Source organism: Nuphar pumila, chromosome 3, assembly GCF_984573655.1.
Source record: "Nuphar pumila chromosome 3, dmNupPumi1.hap1.1, whole genome shotgun sequence".
In the NCBI taxonomy this organism is placed as follows: domain Eukaryota; kingdom Viridiplantae; phylum Streptophyta; class Magnoliopsida; order Nymphaeales; family Nymphaeaceae; genus Nuphar; species Nuphar pumila.
Window position 1 is genome coordinate 99,060,078 of NC_143251.1, and position 15,763 is coordinate 99,075,840.

A 15,763-nucleotide genomic window follows, 5' to 3' on the forward strand; every position below is an offset into this window, starting at 1 on the left:
TAGCACATTTTTGCAAAGTTCTATTCTTTCTTTCAACAACTCCATTTTGTGGAGTCGCTCTAGGAAAAGCAAAGTTGTGAGATATACCATGTAAATCATAATACTTTAGAAAAGATTCATTTTCAAATTCACCACCATGATCACTACGAATTTTAATTATAGATGTAGATTTTTCATTTGTAATTCTTCTACAAAGTTTAGAAAATTCTGAAAAAGCATCATTTTTGCTTTTTAGAAAAATCACCCATGTAAACCGAGAATAATCATCTACTATAACAAAAGCATACTTGCTACCATTCAAACTTTGAATTCTAGATGGTCCAAATAGATCTAAATGTAAAAGTTTAAGAGGACGTTTTGTTGAAACTATATCTTTTGCTTTAAAAGAACTCTTAATTTGTTTACCCTTTTAGCAAGCATCACATAAGTGATCTTTCTTATATGGTATTTTAGGTAGGCCTCTTACAAGATCATTCTTAGATAACTTGAAAATAATTTTAAAGTTAACATGTCCAAGTCTCTTGTGCCATAACCATTGAATTTCATTTGAAACAATAAGACATTTTTCATTAAAAGTGGGTAACTCATCTAGATATAGTTCATACACATTGTTCCTTCTTTTACCTTTAAAAAATGATCTTTTTAGATTGTAAATAAAAAATTAAGCATAAATCATTTTCAAAAGAAACATGAAAACCTTATCACATAATTGACTAATAGATAATAAATTATGCATTAAACCATCTACTAAAAGAACATTTTCTATCAAGGGAAATTTTGGATTACCAATATTACCAATACCTATTACTTTTCCCTTGTTATTGTCACCAAAGGTGACGGTTCCTCCATCCTTATTTTGGAGGGTGGAAAATAACTCTGGCCTTTCAGTCATATGTTTGGAACAACCGTTGTCCAATATCCATTTGCTCCTTATTTTGTGTACCTACAACAAAATTAGAAGACAAAGAATTTGACCCGTTTCTATTTTTGGGTCCATGAGAGTTAGTCTTAGGGACCCATATCCATTTGGATTTTGGTTTCCTTTGATAAAAAGTATTCTTTTTATAACAAGCTTTAGCATTTCTAGAGTAATCATGTCTAGGCTTATAAGCATTATAAGTTTCATGATTAGATGCGTTTCTACTAGAAAATTTAGTTCTTTGAACAAATGGTTGAGAATATTGTCTTTGATTTTTCACAACATAGTTTGGTCTATTTTGAGTATCAAAGAAGCTATATCCCAATCCGGTTTTATTAACCGAACACCTTTGAGAACCAAGAAGTCTTTCTAGATTCTCTTGACCATTTGTGAATTTGGTTACTATAGAAAGAAGATCATTTGATTTTTCTTTTAGACTAGTTATTTCTTTTTGTAAGAGATTGGTTCTTGTTCCAATTTCTTTTATCTCAAATGCTTGACAAGAGTTTTCCTTCTTGAGATCTTCTATCTCTTGAAGTAACACTTTGTTTTGAGAGTCAACAGTTAAATTTTCAATTTTTAACTCTTTGTTTTTAGAACTTAGACTCTTAAATTTAGCATATAAATTATTGAATGCTTCTAACAAATCATCATAGTTAAATTGACTTACCGAATCTTCTTGTGCTACAAAACACATGTTGGCGACTTCTTCATTTGATTCTTCATCGAAAGAGGAGTCATTATCATCCCAACATGCTTGAAATGCCTTTTTCTTCTTGAATTGGTCTTTGGGCTTGATTTTGAGAAGAGAACAATCTTTCTTGATATGTCCTGCCTTTTTACAGTTAAAGCACTTGACTTCATTGGGATTGGAAGAATTTGCTTTCTTTACCTTTTTTTGAAATCTTCCCTTTTTTATGAATCTTCTAAATTGCCTTGTAATGAGGGCAATATCTTCATCTTCTTCTGAATTTTCTGAGTCAGAAGTAGCCTTAAAAGCAAGAGATTTCTTCTTGGGTTCTTCTTCTTGTCTGTCTTGAAGTTGGACTTCATATGACATTAGGTTACCAACCAAATCTTCAAGAGTGAGAGTGTTTAAATCATTTGCCTCTTCAATAGCAGTGGTTTTTCTCTCTCATTCAGGAGTTAAACACCTTAGGATCTTTCTGACTAAATCCACTTGTGAATATTCTTTTCCAAGGGATTTCAGAGTGTTAGTTATATCGGTCATTCTTGTTACCATATCCGATATAGATTCATTTTGCTTCATTTTAAACAATTCAAATTTATGAACCAAAGAAGCAATTTTGGATTCCTTTACCTTTGACGTACCTTCGTGAGTCACGAGAAGTGTATGCCAGATTTTATTTGCTGTAGAGCATTGAGAGATGCGATTGAACTCTACCTTGTCAACGACACAATATAATGCATTCATTGCCTTGGCATTAAGTGAAGCAGTCTTCTTTTCTTCATCGGTCCATTGGCTGAAATCAGTTGATGGAGTTTGGTATTTTTCTGAAACAACTCTCCAAATATCGAGATCCATGGATTGCAAGAATATTGTCATTCTCACTTTCCAGTATCCATAGTTTGTTCCGTCGAAGAGAGGAGGACGAACATAGGAGCTTCCTTCTTTGTGCTGAGATGTTGTAGTTGCCATGCTAGATGATGATCAAATCAAAATAATAGCAAACCTGCTTTGATACCAAATGAAAGTGCAGTAGGATCGAGGCAACGAGCACTAAAGGGGGGTGAATAGTGCTTTTAAAAATCGTCTGCGACATATTAATAGATTTTGCAATTTGAAAAGCAATCACACAAAGGAACACAAGAATTTATCATGGTTCGGTCTTTCCCGACCTACATCCAGTCCCCAAGAAAAACCCGCTTGAGATTTCCACTATCAACCTTGTGTAACTACAAGATCATACACAAACCAAATCCGGTCCCACTTCCAGTAACACACCTACTGAAAGCAAACAACTCATTTAAACCAAGGAATCCTTCCTTTTACAGAAAATTGAAACAAGTAACAACTTACAATACAACCTATGAGCCTTTCTTTTGAATGCAAATGAGATGCAATTGGCTTTTGAGGTTGTTGAAATACTCTAATCATGAATTCACTATCTCTCAAAAGAATTTGAGTGAAAAACTGAAGTAAAAATATCACTTGAGTGAGAAAACAAATACTTGAATGAATAGGAGTGAAAAGCAAGAAGTAATTCAATTGGATTTGATATTTTTGAGTGTAGAATGCACTCATATTTATAGTTGAAAGTTTTCATACGTTGAGGGTATGAAAGGGTGTCAAAACAGTCCATTTTGAATGATCAAAATGTTTGAAAAATGAAAAGACACGCTTTTTTGAAGTTTCAGGAAAAATGGCAAAATTAGTCGACTGGAACAGTAGTTAGTCGACTAATAGTTAGTTATTAGTAGACTGATAGTTATTGTCGGTCGACTGATCTGTTAATTGAGCCGTTTGAAAATCTGAACTTTTGAAACTTAGTCGACTAGAGATAAAATTAGTCGATTGATAATATCATCAGTAGACTGAAAAACCTTTCAGTCGACTGCTTCTAAAATCTTCTGAAAAACATACATTCTGTCCGGTCGACTGATAAAAGCATTAGTCGACTGCTGCTAAATTTTTATAAAACACATGTTTTGTCCAGTCGACTGATAAAACCATTAGTCGACTGCTGCTACGTTTCCAGAAAATAGACATTATGTTCAGTTGACTGATAAAACCTTTGGTCGACTAATTTGACAAAAATAACTTTTTAGAAAATATGGCGCGAAAGGATTAGTCGACTGGTAAGTCTATTGGTCGACTAATAAACACGAAAATTTAAGAAATGAGTTTTATAAAAAGATTTTTATGAGGGGTTCTTTTAGAAAAGTTTTTCTAAAGACTTTTTTTAGGTAAAATGCAACCTAAATATGCACTCTAAGTAAGGCTCTTACAAGAATCTAAGACTTTCATCGAATTCTTCAATGTCTTCTGATGATGCATAAAATGCACATCATGTTAATAAGTTTTTCATGCATTTTGTAACAAGTTTAAGGTTTTAAACCCATGTTTAGATGTATTTTGATAGTAAGGGGTTATGGTTCGAATTTCAGAAAAATCAGAGTTAAAATGAGAGAGTTATGGCAATTTTAGTGTTTGGGCACGGATTTTGAGGTGGATCGGATCCATATCCGATCCAATTAGGTTATTTGGACTTTGGATCAACCCTTAGAAAGCCCAAAACCCAACCCACACGCCTATTCATATCCAATTCAAAAAGTTTTGCAGAAAACCCCCCAGAAAGTGGCGCCTAGCAAATTTTTATTTTTTAACCTTCTTTCTGAAAAATGTCAAAATTATAAATAGATTTTTTAGAAGAACCCTAGGCATCTTTGGCTTTGTTTGGATGCCCCTTGCAGTGCCTCTAGCTCCAGCACCTCCTTCCTCTTCATTCTCCCACATTTTGGCCATTGAAGGTCGGTTTATGCTTGGGTTCCAAGCATATTTCGATCTCCCTTGTGTTTTCTTTGCATTTCTTTCTTTTTTCTTGCTGTGTTTTCACCATTTTTCTGTACTTTTGCAGGTGTAGCAGAGGTGGAGACCATTAACCTTGTGTGGGAGTGCGAAACACACCAACAAGGTGAGCCGGCCCTACCTCCATCCGGTTTTCTACACCCTCCGATCGAGAATCGGCACATACTCCATCTTCGGTGGATCTCCAACGTGTAGCAGCTGCAAAAGGTATTGTTTTTGGTGAAGTCCAGCATTCTCAAACTGTTTGGGACGTCAAGATCAAGCCACGGTCCGCTCTTCTTCATCCCCCCGGTCGTCGGATCTTCCAAGAGGTAGGTCTTCTTCTTCCTTCTCTTCTAGCTAAAACCGAATTGAGTGTTGATTTTATTTTCTTATTTTCTGAGTGTTTCTTGTTTTCAACCTTAGAATAGATTTTGTGCATAGACCAACACGCTAGATTAGGTTTTCTTTCATTGATTATGTATTTGATTTGTGTTTTCCCTTCGTTTTTATCTAAAAATATGTAAATCGGCTAGAGGTTTTTCTAGCCGATTTGGGTTTTTTGTTTCCAACGTGTTTCATTGTGGTGTTTTTGCAGAAAATCCAAGTATAAAATTTCATTTTGATTCATCTTATTCATGGGATTTGTTAGTATCTTGTTTTGCTTTCATATTTTTTTAAAAAAGAAAAAAAAAAGTCGGCTAGAGTTATTCTAGCCGATCTTTACATTTTTGTTGAATGTGTGTGAGTCCATTGTGTGATTCGGGTAACCTACTGTTTGTTTTGCTGTTAACAGTCTAGTTAAGGGTGTGTTAGTCAAGTTTCTTGTATTTAGGTCTTGCCCAATTTCGTTTTGATGTTTTAGTGTTGTAGGCGTTTCATCCAAAAAGTCGAGTTCTAGTCTTTTGTTATGTAATGTGGTTCAGCCGGCTGAAGATTAATCTAGATTTTTAGTTTTTCAATAGTCTAACTTGTTAATTCATGTTATTTGAAGTTAGATAGTATATTAGAAATATCTTTAGCATTTTCGATTTTTCTTGCTTAGTGTATTAGGTTAGTATTTTAGTGTGTTATATTAGTTTTAATTCCAACATTTTATTTAGTTAGTGTGGTTTGTAGTTAGTATAATTAGTTGCATAAGGTCATTTGTTCAATTCGAATTGTCCTTAGATTTTTTTTATATATTTTTTTTATATTTCATAAATCGATTTTTTTTTAGTCTTCTTCTTCCCCAAGGAGGGGCGGCAGCCATTAGAGCTCAATTCGAGCTCTAGGCTGTTTTTGGTAATTATTAATTGCAATTAGGTAGGTTTAATTAGGTTGTCTAGGTTCAATGTATTAGGGTTTATTGCCTTAGCCGTTTTTTAGGGGTCATTTAAGTAAGTTTTGGGAATTAGGGTAGCATTTAAATCGTTTTTCTATTTAATTCCTTTTATTCCCTAGGTAGTTTTAATTGCATTAGTTTAGAAAGTAGCACCAATAGGGTTGGCGATTTTTGAGAAGGAAGGTAATTAAGGTAATTGGATTTGAAAAGTTTTTGGAAATAATAGATTCTTCAAAAATCGTGTGGGGCATTTAAGGGAGATTTAAATTTTGAGTGTGCATTAAAGAAGGAATTACTCTTTAGCTTTGGAAAGTGTTTTTGAAATTAAACTAAAATTCCAATTTAGGTTCCACGATTTTCAGAAAGGAATAAATGCCCTTTACTCAAGTTGGGAAAGCAAAAATTGTGGGGTTTTTCTAAGTTGGACTTTTCGTTTTCCAAAGTGAGAACTTAAATACAATTAAGGAGTGTAACTCCATCATTAAGTTGGCGATTTTTGAGAATCCAAATCATTTCAAATTTTAAGATTTGATAATTATTACCTTATTTTTCCAACCTTCTACATTAAAATCATTAGCTTTGAATTAATTTTAGGATAATTAAGAGGTTACTAATTTAGTCGACCTAATTAAGTGAGTCAAACCCTAGGTTAAGCCTAGTTGAGTCAAACCTAATCCCTACTTAACCCAACTCGAGCCTAGTCAACCCAAAATCAAACCCAGTTAGTCTAAGTCCAGTCAAAGACCAAGACCTAACCCTAGTCAAGTCTTAGTCAAACCTGACCTAAGTTTAGGTCAACCGAGTCTACCTAACCTAATCTAAGCCAAGCCTAGTTGAGTCAACCTTAGTTCGAGCCTATCTCACCCAACCTAACCTAAACCGAGTCCACCTAAGTCAACCGAGCCTAGTAGAGTCAACCCTAGTCCTATTTCAACTTCGTATCTTATTGTTCCCTACTAGTCTCATTCTTTTTAGATTTAATCCATCATGATTTTAGAATAGATAGTGTAGCTATTTATTTAATTGTTTTAGTTAAATTTTATATTTGTTGATTTGATGCGTGTTTGTTGGTTTGTCGTATGTTAATAATTTAGTTAGTATAGTGCATTTAGTTTATATTTTGTGCAGTACTTAGTCATATAGTTAAATGCATGATTTAGTGCCTTAGTTGTAATTGCATTATTATTTCATTTAGCTTAGAGTCATAAAATGCATATCATACTTCATTTAGATCTCATTTAGCTTCATCGTAGTTAATATCAGCATATAATCAGTCATAGAGGATCATTTAAGTTTGCATTACATTTAGATTACATTCTTAGTGTGTAAAATAGATTCATAGAGTGAATAGTGCATTGAAAGAAAGGACTGATTTTTGCTGCATCGCACTGTCATAATTTTATAGGCAAAAATTCTGAGTTTTTTCAAAAATTCTTTTTCTATTCACTTTGTCAACGTGTTAGCTAACTGCAGACCAAATTTCAGCTCGATCCGAGTTGGTTTTGTCTGATTTTTAAGCGTTTTGCGAAAACCGCTTTTTCTGGTTTTTAAATTACAGGACTTTCGATATCCTGAATTTTCCTAGTTTTGAAACGCTTATATCTGGAGTTCCAGATATCGTTTTTTCATTCTGTAAAAAATGTCAGATTTTTTAATTTGTCAGTTACAGAACAGAACAAGTTTCGAGAAAATCGGACCTTGTTTGTATTGTCAAACAGTGGTTTTCCGACAACCTGTCAGAAATCTATTTTACACTAGTGAGGGGCAGTTTAGTAATTTCCTTAGTTTCGGCATTTTAGGACTGTTTTTAGTATTTTCTGCATATTAGGTACTGCATCTGCATCATATAGTATTGTTAGAATTAATTTAGTTGATTTTTAAATTAGTTTCTGTAAACACCCCAAATTTTCACCCTCATCTAGTGTTTACATTTCATATATCATTGCATATCACTGCATCCATTTTTGCATATCATTTCATCGCATTGCATAGCATTACATCTCATTCTCGAGATCCAGCACTCTTGTTTTTAAAATATTTAATCCAGATTTGGGTTTTTAAAACTTTTCTTTCAAAATCAATTTTAAAACCTAGGTTTTTAATCAACATTATGTCATTTGCCAACCCCCAGGACCTTATATTTTGAAATATTTTCTTAGAAAACGATCTGGATTCATTTCAAACTCAATTTCAATTGATTTTAATTCTCAGATGAGGCCCATTTAGGTGGTGTCGCTTCTGGATTCCTTCACTTATCAAAAATCTTAGAGTCCTAATTGGATCAGGACTCTTTTTCCAGAGTCTTAGTCGGATCAAAACTCTATTTTTCACTACCTTTTTACCTGTTTTTGAAGAAAACCTTTCAAAATCTTCTGTTTTGGCCAAAATTTCAGAGTCCTAGTTGGATCAGGACTCTTCTTCAAGAGTCCAGTCGGATCAGGACTCTTCTTCGGAGTTTCAATTTGATTGGGACTCTAATCTTTTACAACTATTTTTATCCATTTTCAATCAAATCTTTCAAAATCTTTCAAAAAGAGTTAGAAACTCAGAGTTTTAGTCAAAACAGGACTCTGTTCAGAGAGTCCTAGTTGGATCAGGACTCTGATCCTGATTTCAATTTTGAGAGAATCTTTTAGAAATCTTTCAATCTACCAAAACTATTACACTTTTATCAAAGAATTTCAAAATTCTGAGATTTTATCTCAGAGTCCTGATCAAATCAGGACTCTACCCCAGAGTCCTGATCGAAGTAGGACTCTATCCAAATTGATTTTCTCACTTCATTTTTACTGATTTTCAAAAGCTTTGCCCAAATTTCATCATTTGCCTACCAGAAAAAACAAAATGCTTAGAGTTCTGATCGAATCAGAACTCTTTCTTAGAGTCCTAATCAGATCAGAACTCTGAACCAAAACTTCGATTTTATCCTGTTTTTAACTATTTTTCAAAATTCTCTCATTTGTTTTCTCAGAAAATCCAAAAATCTGAGAGTCCTAGTTCAATCAGGACTCTGTCCTCAGAGTCTCAGTTGAATCAGAACTCTGTTTTATTCCAATATTCGTTATTGTTTTCACTGTTTTGACAAGTTCTTTTAGATGAAATCTTTTCAAAAATTCCTTCATTTGGCTTTTAAAATCCAAAATCTCAGATTCCTAAGAGTTTAGGATTCTAACTCGGAGTTCCAGTTTGCTTGATACCCTATTTTCAAAAATCTTGAATTTCAAATACTGATTTTAACCCCTTTTCAAAGCCATTTTCAGTGTTTATTTCAAAATTCTTCAAAACTCGATGTGGGCCCACTCAGTTGGCACCATATCCAGAGGAGTTCTGACTCGGTTAGAACCCTATGTCATTTCAAAAAATTCTAATTTTAAGTTTACTTTTGAAAATCTTTTGAAAACTCCTTCAATTTCAAGTTTTAAAATCGCTTTTTGAAAAAAACTCAAGTAGGGCCCGCTCGGGGTGGCGCCACATTTGAAGAAGTCAAGGTTAGACTAGGGTTAGTCAATGTCCTAGTTAGGTTAGGGGTTTAGAGGAGTCAAAATCAATTTTAAAAATCCATTTTTTTTAACTTTTAAACCATTGTTTTTTAAAGGTTTTAAATTCAGGTTTTAAAAACCAAATGTGGGTCCATACTAGGTGGTGTCACATTTGGACATTTTAGGGTTTAATTAGTTATTAATTAGAGTTTAATTAGAGTTCATTTAGGGTTAGGAAACCACAAAAAATCGTTGCTTTTAGTGGATTTATTAGAAAGAGTCCTAAAAAAATGAAAAACCTCTTAATTAACCCTAATTAAGTGACTTTTTGAAAAACTATAAAAAGGGACTTAAGGGGGGTCAAAAGGGAGCTCTTTTTCTCTCAAATTTTCGTGGCCGCTCTCTCCTCTCCAGCACCTCCACCTTCCTCCATTGCAGCTGCAGCCCCAAGGTGAGTTTATTTAATATTATTTTATTATTATTTTATTAGTTTTTATGATTTTTCAATAGATTTCACCATGGAAACTCTTGTGTTCATGGATTTAACCATGGATTTCATCCAAGAACCTCAAAATCGACTCAAGAAGATGATCTAACTCAGTTTGAGGGTGATTTCAAGGATTCTAATCCATTAGAATCGACGAGAGGTACGTTTTTCATGTTCTTAACCGACGAAACGTGAGATTTACCCGTTAAATGGGTTAAATCCATGATTTCAAAGGTGAAAGCAAATTCCAGCCATGGATTCCCTGTATTTTATTTTTTTTTATTTGCTTATTCATGTTTATTACACGTTTTACAGCATAGAAATCAATTTTATTTTACTGTTTTATGGTTTATTTTATTGTTTTTCATTAGTTAATGCATATTTTCTTAAGTTTCTTAGATTTCTGTGTGTTTTTAGTTTAGAACAGAAAAGAGCATGCTGTTTCGGATTGAAATATGTGCTGTTAATTTTTTATTTTTTTATATGTGATGAATGCATATGTTATTGATCTACTGTAAAAAAATCAGAGTTTTTGGAATTTGGGAACCCTGTCAGAAAAATTCGACATCAAATCGGGTTTTTAAATCTTTAAAATCGTTGTTAAAATCAGGAAGGTAACTTGTTGTGATGATATTTTTCTCATCCTATATTCGATTTTAGATCTGTAAAATGCCATGGATTCACATTGATTAGATCTATCTACTGTGAAATGTGCAGAATTTTTTACCACTGTTTAGTATTTTTCCTCTGTCAGAGACTCTGATTTTCAATTTAAAACTTGTTAGGGCTTACCAAAACCCTAATCAGACTTGTGTTGTTTATAAATCCCAAACTACAGATCCGATTCATGATCTGTAAAAAGTGAGTATTGTTATTTTTCTGTCAACTATTTACTTTTAAAATCTCAGATATTTTAATCTAGTTTTTCTATTTATCCCGGAATTTTCAATTGAAAGTATCAGTCAGGACCAAAGTTAAAATCAATATATTCAAGTCTGGATTGTCGAATGGGTATCTCCCTGGTTTTAAAAGCTTTTTCATATCTGTAAAAAGGAAAAGTTTTGCTTTCTTGTATATTTAATATCTGTAAAATGTCATAGATTTTCATGGAGGTTTGACTCCTGGTTCGGGTCTTGGACTGAGACTGGTTGGTGAACTAGGTCAAAAATAGCATATTTTTAGAGTTTGATGCTATTTTCGGATTAATTTAATGCCAAAAAAATATTTTTATAATTCTAATTTGATATTAGGGTTATAACAAGTGCAGGTACCAATTTTGAGGATTTTTAGAATCCGTTTGATGCTTGAATGGCTTGAATTGCAAAACAGGGTACCCGAAGAATTCCAAAACACTGCAAAAATCATAAAATTTGTGATATTCTTGGATTTTTGTGTATAAGCATATATTTTTAGGGTTTAATCATATTCATAATCATATTAGGATGCTTTTGGTTTAATTTGATGCTCATTTGATTTTATTTAGTGCATAAAACCTAAGTTTTTACCAAAATATTTTCTAAAAACCCTGATTTCAAGGCCATAGTCTTGCTATCGGGGGCAATTTGGTCATTTGACCTAAATTTCGAAATCCCTAACCCTAATTTTCATATTTTTAATCATGTCATAGCATATTTAGTTTGATTTATTTTCATTTGAACTTCAAAACTGGCATTCTACCAAATATCTTTCTAAAAACCCTAATTTCAAGGCCATAGTCTTGTTATTGGGGGTATTTTGGTCATTTTGACCCCAATTTCGAAATTTCATATCTTATCTTCCTTATTTATTCAATTTTATTTCATATTTTATCAATTTTGATTTAAGGGAATCATGGCAAAAAGGCTTATATCTAGCAAAATCCAGTAATTTCTAGATATTATTGGATAAACCTAGAAAAGCCAACATATCATCACTAACAAAGTTTTCTAGTTTTGCAGGTACATTGAAGACTTTATTTTTCATGTATTTAAATTTCAATAGTGATGTAAACTAAATTAAACTTTGGAATAAGAATTTATATTTCCTGCTTACCTTAGGCAGCATTGCATATAGTTTATTTTTTTAAATAATGTTAATGTGTGATGGATGATGATTCATGCATATTCAAACTCACTATGGTCTACACGAATGGCACATACACTAGCTTTAATGAAATTTATAAACTTGGTGGAATTCGTATTTATGGCCATAGTCAGAATATGAAGGATATCTAGATTTATGATCTTCACATTAGCCACATTCTGCCTACACTCTTAGGCTAATTTCAAAATGCACTGCATTTCTCAAAAATACAAAAAGGATTTTCTCAATTCCTCAAAATCAAGTATTTCAAATCTATATTCATTCATTTCATGCATTTGCCAATTCCAATTCAAATTTCAATTCAGAGAAATCATTTTCTCAAAATTCTCTAAATCTTATTCAAAAATCGATTTTCTCAAAATATGGATTTCCAATGATATTTCAAGTATTTCCCAAGTTCCAAATTTGATTTTCCAAGTTATATATTCAATTTCAAAGTTTGAATTCAAAGAAATCAAGTTTTCCAAAGTTATTTCACATTTCTCAAAATCGATTTTCACAAAATCTCTAGATTCTTCAGAAATCGATTTTCACTTTCTCAAATACAGTATCTCAACCTTGATTCATGATTTTCAAAGAGTTTATTTTCCAATTATTTTCAATATTCAAAGCAAACATCATGTTTTCAAATATGCATTTTCAGAAAATTCATAGCACATGTCTGATTCTATGTGCATTTAGAAATTAGAATATGGTTTAGACAAGTTGAATAGAGCAGAGTATAAGATTGATCCTTGGTTCAATTACCCCTGTTAAAGGTGGCAGGAACGGTCGAACCTCGTACTGACAGGCGAGTCTCATTCTTCGGAATTATCCCGCATTTTAAAAACGGAGGCGAGTTATTTTCAAAATCTTTTTTAAAGGTCAGTTTGATTTGCAAAAGTAAAATTTTGCGATGATTACAGGTTTGGCGATCGTGATGGGACCTGTCTTCGTCTGATCGATCTAATGCTTTGCTTAGTTCAAATTGTCAAAATCGTGTTCCATGGAATGTCAGCTCTTACTTTATAATATCATGTGAAGCTAGGAGCCTAGACTTGAACCCAGCTGACATGGATTGCATGTAGACTAGGTATGGTTTGGTAGGACCATATTGAGGAGGAAATTTTCATGCTCACATAGACTTAGGTCTAATACAACCCTCCTCAATTTAGGAATTGTATGAAAACAATGTATGCTTCTTCAAATTTTTTGAAAATCTATCTCTTTAGGACTTAGAGCCTTCTATTTGCTTGCATGTGCTCATATTTTTCAAAAACCACCCCACCTATATTGTCCCGGTCTTCACGTTGCTGGGCTCTCTTCCAGAACCATAGTTCGGGATAGAGCCTCACAACTGGGCCACCTATTTGGGTGAAAACCCCCCTGCCACGTACCAAGGGCCATAGTCCAACGTATATCGGCAGGTGCTCAAGGATGTTGGAAAACTTGAACCTAGAACCGGAGGAATTGATTTTATGCCACGTACATCGAGCCTTGGCTTGAGTATATAGGCATAACTGGATTGGATACAGTTGATCTGAACCTTAGAGTTAGGATTAAGGTCCTACAACTATTTCAGAATTTGTGCATCTAGAGTCAGCTTTTAGGGAATGTTGTATGTGCATACTTGTTTGTGCAGAATGTGTTATAATCATGTTCTTTTTATTTTCCATATTTTCCCAATTTTCTAAAAAAATACTGGACGATTTTTTTTCAAAATTCCCCAATCTATGTCCATGTACTGTCCATGTTTTAAACCTTGGATGATTTTCCAAATACTTCATTTTTCATTTATTTCTTCATATTTCATCAAACCCTGGACGATTTTCCAAATTTCCCTTAATTTCCTTCAAAACTCCAAGTGATTTCCCATCTTTCCTGTCTTCTGGATCTCGAATTTCCTACTTTATTTTTATCCTGCCTGCATTTCCCTCAAATTTCCTGTATTTTCCCAAGTCTTATTCCAATTTTCCATGTTTTCCAGTCTGATGGCATCCAGTCAGCTTGATTCAGTCTTCACTGAGGGTCACATCTCCTACGAGGTGCGACAAAGTCTTCCCGAGCATCGAGTCCTCAGCACCGGATCCTTCTTTCCCCGGTGGTACTATTTATGGTTCAAGAATTTCTCTTGTATGTTTTCGGACCACTTGGACGATTGTGGGTTAGAACTGGCGTCCGCGGTGGGAAAACAGACAGTCAACGGCAATTTGATCCATGCGCTAGCAGAGCGGTGGAATCCGAGCACTTCTACCTTCTTGTTCCCATGGGGCGAGATGACGGTGCTGATAGATGAATTTTCAGAGATTATGGGATTGCTCGAGCCAGCCGATCAGCCTGGAGATCCATTGGAGAAATAGTTTCTGATTAATGTTAAGGGTCTGGACCCTAAGGATGCCTTAGCTCGCATGACAGGACGCAAGTCTTGGCCATTGATAGAGGAGGATGGAAACGAATATGTGGACCTGCTCGAAATCTACAGACAGTATGGGATATTCATAGAAGTCATCTCGTTGTCCAGAACAGCTCGAGAAAGAATTCAGCATGCGATGGTTCTGTGCACGGTGGGATTAGCTTTCTTCCCTGATGGACGGAATTATATGGATATCAGAATAGTTCAGCTTTTAAGGAGGTGGGGAAGTCGACAGACCAGCCGCCTCTCGATAGCCATGGCCGCACTCGCCTTTCTATACCGAGGGTTGACCCGTTTCACACTCGGAGAGTCGATCCTAGTCGAAGGATGCACCTATGCCTTGCAGTCTTGGTTCCTCCAGCATATGCCAGCTCGAGCCAGTTCCTTCAGATACAATGGTAAAAAAGCTTCTGCCAGTTGCGCGATACCGATTCTTGATCGACAACCTTCAGGAGGAAGAAGTCGTATGGGACTACTTTGATCGTCAGGAATCACCTCCCAGATATGCTTACGCTTATGGCAAGCGGTTCAGGCTACTTAGCCCCTTCTTCTGCGCATACTATCATCCAGAGCGGTGTGTCAGGCAGTTCTCTCAGAGGCAGAAGCGCGTAGAGATTCGTCCACTAGCAGGGGTTCTGCCAGAATTCGACCTCGCATCAGATCAGTGGTCCAGAGCGTACCATTCTGCCAGACATGGCTGGGATTCCTTTGTCAATCTTACTATTTTTCCTGGCCCTCGTGTGTCTTCTGATTATCCGGAGTGGTGGAAAATTGTCTGTCCCCCTCCCCTCTGTCAAGTGTATTATTAAAATCATATTTTCAATAAAGTTCATTTAATCTTCATTTCACTTTGGTTTGACGACCTCGCCTAGGTAACAAGGCATATTCTCAGTTGTTTATTTTGTAAAGAATAGCAGCGCAATTGTCGTAAACTCCAGCGATGACTCAATCCCTAGTAATGGGATATTATTTCAATTGTCTACCAAAATTCTCAACAAATATTCTTCTCCAACCAAACTTCCTTCAAAAGCCTAATCATCAGTTCTACCTTGCAGAGAGCATCAGCAACATTCAGGAGAACATTTGTGATACTCGATGGTTTATACAAGATCCGGAAAGAAAACCTCATTAATCGAAGGTGTGGCATACTCGATCGCTTCAGAAGAGGAAATGGACTCACCTCGATCAGCTAGAAGTCAGGGTCAGCAAGCAAAGGATGATGTTGATCCCCAGATATATGCTATGTTCAAAGAGATGATGACCAAAATGTCGACAGAACAAGTTGAAGCTAGTACAGAAAAGATCCAGGTCAAGCAGAGGGCAAAAGGCCGGTCAGCCAAGAAAGTTTTAAAACTATCCAAGAAACATATCCAACACGAGGATACATCTGATGAATCAGAATCAGTAGTTGGCACTGATGAAGAGTATGAAGTCTGGCAAGCACTTCAAAGATCCTCTCATAGACAAGGGGCAGCCTATAAATTGAAAGATCAAGCAATGGATGATCCAGTCCAAATACAGCTGAAGGAAATGGCCAAGATGATTAAAGAT